Below are 4,240 nucleotides of genomic sequence, written 5' to 3'. Positions count from 1 at the left end.
AGTTTCTTAATACTTTTCATTGAATTGCTTTGTTTCTTATTTTTACATATGACCTCTGTTTCGCACTTCTTGTGAAAATAAACTTAATGGCTATTGCAGTGGATTCTGGATTGTGATATGAGATTAAATTGCATCAGCAGATACAAAAAGCAGCTAAGAAATCAATCCATATTTCTTCTATTTTGTTTTCATCATTTGGAGATTCCATATTGTTTACTTTTTTCACACTTTTTTATTTTTAAACATATAAGACAACATTAAAAAATTTTCATCCATTACATACAGCATGTCGTTTGGTTAGAAGTGTTTTGCATCTGTATTTTCGATTACACATACAATCACAGTTTTCCCCTCCAATATAAACAAGAACCTCACTTTCATTGTACAGGATATGTTCAATTACAATTAATATTTCTTTCTTTGCAATAAGCTTAATTCTCTTACATTCTTGATTGTCTGCTTAACAACAATGCACCTTTATGCAATCATTGTCTCATTTTAAATATTTTTACAGTGTAAAAGAATTTACCAAGTGTTTATGTTTATATATCTATCACTACTTTCAACAGGATATCTTTATAGTATGCACTTAGAGTTATATATTACCAATCTTCTATCAAATGTACATTAGTTCATTTATTATCTTTGTCCTTCATTTTATAACAAAAAAAATCTAAATTATTCATATATGTGTCAGTGTTTCATTGTATTATTATTAGTCTAACATTATTATATTTTTGCTTTTCTCTTTCAATTAAAACATTGTATCGTTATTAGTCTATTTAACATTATTGTATTCTCACTTTTCTCCTTCAATTAAAATATAAGTAAAACATTTTTCATGTCCAGGTTCTTTTTTCCAGCCACTGATAAAACAAATCCCATATCTTATAAAATTGCTCGTCTTCTTGTTCTCTAATTTCAAATGTCAATTTGCTCATTTCAGCGCTCTCCATTATCTTTCGAATAACTTCTTCCTGTTTTGGTATCATCTCGTTTTTCCAGTTTTTTGCAAATACAATTCTAGTTGCTGTTAAAACGTTTAGAATCAAATATTTTAAGTCTTTGTTGTAAATTTCTGGTATGATTCCCAGTAAAAAGATCTCTGGTTTGAGGTCTATGTGTTTATGTATCATTTTCTCCAACCACATGTGAATTTTAGTCCAGTATCTTTTAGCTTCAATACAAGTTCACCACATGTGGTAGTATGAACCTGGTATCTGATGACATTTCCAACACTTTTCCAATTTATTCTTGGACATTCTTGCAATTCTCGTTGGGGATAGATGCCACCTATAAAACATCTTATACAAATTTTCTCTATATGCAGTTGACATTGTCATTTTATAATCTTGAGACCACAGTTTCTGCCATTTTTCTAAATCTATCCCATACCCAAAGTTTTTCCCCCAAGCTATCATAGTTTCTTTAACTTGTTCCTCTTATAATTTAGTCTCTAATAAATATCCATATAGTTTTTAATTACTTTTTCATCAGTACCAATTAAAATTTTATCTAACTCAATCATTTCATTGTAAAGACCTATTGATTTTCTATCTTCATTATATCTAGATTTTATCTGTAAGTATGAATACCAATTCCTTTCTATTCCTTCTTGCTTCAACTCTTGAATAGATTTGAGTTTACCCACTTTATTCAATATTTCAACATAGCTTACTGTTTGTTCCCTTTTATATATTATTAGATATGAAAATGCTTCAATAGTTGATATCCAGGCTGGAGTTCTTAAGTAGTGTAATCTTTTAACCTTTTCCCAGTTTAATAACAAGGCCTCCCTTATATAATGTCTTCTAAAATAACCATGTGCTTTAGTTCCCTTATACCATAAAAACCATGCCATCCCAACAATAAATCATGACCCTCTACATTCAATAATCTGGAATTTTTTAGAGTTACCCACTCCTTAATCCACATCAGGTTTGCTGCTTGATAATATAACTCCCAGTCAGGTAGGCCCAGTCCTCCTCTTATTCTAGCATCTTGTAGCAATTTAGGTTTTATTCTTGCTTTATTCCCTTGCCAAATAAACTTCAAGACTATTTTATTTAGATCTTCAAAAAAGTCCTTGCCCAATCTAATTGGAATTGTCTGGAACAGATATAAAATTCTGGGTAAAATGTTCATTTTAATTGTAGAGATTCTTCCTAACATTGATAGTTGCAGGTTTTGCCATTTCATCAAATCGGTCACAATTTGTTGTTTTAATCTGGTATAATTATCCTCCTTAAGAGTGCTATATCTAGCTGATAAGTATATCCCCAAATATTTAACCTTACTTGTGATTTAAATCTGCAAAGCTTCTTCCTTCCTTTCGTTTTAATGGTATGTTCTTTGTCAAAATCGTTGTTTTGTCTTTATTTATTTTCAAGCCTGTTACTTTTCCATACTCCTCTATTCTTTCCAACAATTTGGGTGTTGTCTCAAATGGGTCTTCAAGAATAAATACCAAATCATCTGCAAATGCTTGTAGCTTGTATTCTTTTAAAATTTTCATTCCTTTTATTTCTTCTTCTTCTCTAATCTTTCTATTTAAGACTTCTAATGTTAAGACAAAAAGTAATGGTGATATTGGGCAACCTTGTCTCGTACCTTTCTTTATTTCAATAGAGTCTGTCAATTCTCCATTTACCATTATCTTTGCGGTTTGTTTATGATATACCATTTGTATAGTTTGGATAAATTTCTTACCAAAATTCATCTGTTCCAATTGTAAAAACATGAATTGACAATTCACATTGTCAAAAGCCTTCTGTGCATCAAGAAACATCAAAGCCATTTGTTTTTCAGGATGGGCCTCGTAGGATTCCACAGTATTCAAAATCATTCTCATATTATCTTTAATTTGTCTCTTTGGTAAAAAACCATTTTGATCAGAGTGGATAAAGCTATTTAAATACTTCTTGAGTCTGTCTGCTAATATAGATGCAAATAACTTGTAATCTGAATTTAATAAAGATATTGGTCTATAATTCTTGTTTTGTGTTAGATCTGTCTCCTCTTTGGGTAGCAATACAATATATGCTTCTGACCATGATTTAGGTATTCTGTTCTCTGATATCACTTCGTTCATGACTTCCAAAAGAGGGAGAGACAAGATTTCTTCAAATGTTTTGTAGAATTCCACTGGTAATCCATATGGACCTGGGGCTTTTCCATTATTTTGTTTTTTGAGTGCTTCCGTTAGCTCCATCATTGTTATTTTACTCTCCAACATTATTCTAGTTTCATCTGGTATCTGGGGAAGATTAGCATCCTGTAAATATTTTTAACTCCCCCCTCTTCCATTTTCTCTTGTTGATACAGCTTAGCACAGTGGTCGGCAAGCCGCGGCTCGCGAGCCACATGTGGCTCTTTACACATTTTAATGCAGCTCTTCTGTGTGCCTTGGCACCCGCTCCCCTCCCTCCTCTCGGGCACTTCAAAACAAGCGCCCCTTTCCCTTTTTTCTTTTCGACCCACAATGATTAGGGAGGATCCTGAAGTCGGGCGGGGACGAGAAGCGAGGAGGCAGAAAAAGAAACAGAGGCTAAGGAGCTTCCCCCCGCCCCCTCCCAGCAAAAATCTAACCGGGGAGCCGGGCGGGCAGTAGCAAATTAGCCGATCACGGCGCGTGGGCAGTAGCAAATTAACCGATCACGCGGTGTGATCGGCTAATTTGCTACTGCCCGCCCGGCTCCCCGGTTAGATTTTTGCTGGGAGGGGGTGGGGGGGAAGCTCCTTAGCCTCTGTTTCTTTTTCTCCCTCCTCGCTTCTTGGGGCTCCACCAATGGGGGAGCAAGGCCCGCCCAGCGCCAGGCTTTGGGCTAACACAGAGGTCTGCAAAGTTGGCTGCTTTAAGACTGGTGGACTTCAATTCTCAGAATTCTGGGAGTTGAAGTCCACCAGTCTTAAGAGCCAATTTTGCAGATCCCTGGGCTAATATGATTGATGCCCTTGGTGGACTTCAATTCTCAGAATTCTGGGAGTTGAAGTCCACAAGTCTTAAAGCTGTCAGGTTTGAAGACCCCTTGGGTTTTTTTTCCTAAAGGGTTAGGGATGCAAGGATCTTGTAACTTGACAGCTTTAAGACTTGCGTGCTTCAAATGCCAGAGTTTATTGAAACTAAAAACAGTGTACCATCCTATGTATTTTCGGTTTTAAAAATGTGGCTCTCAAAATAAATTTCAATCGTGGTTTTGGCGAGATTTGGCTCAGTTGAAAAAAAAGGTTGCCCACCACT

Source organism: Natrix helvetica, assembly GCF_964273705.1.
Source record: "Natrix helvetica genome assembly, contig: HAP1_SCAFFOLD_197, whole genome shotgun sequence".
In the NCBI taxonomy this organism is placed as follows: Eukaryota; Metazoa; Chordata; class Lepidosauria; order Squamata; family Natricidae; genus Natrix; species Natrix helvetica.
Note: the sequence above shows the minus strand (reverse complement) of the source record.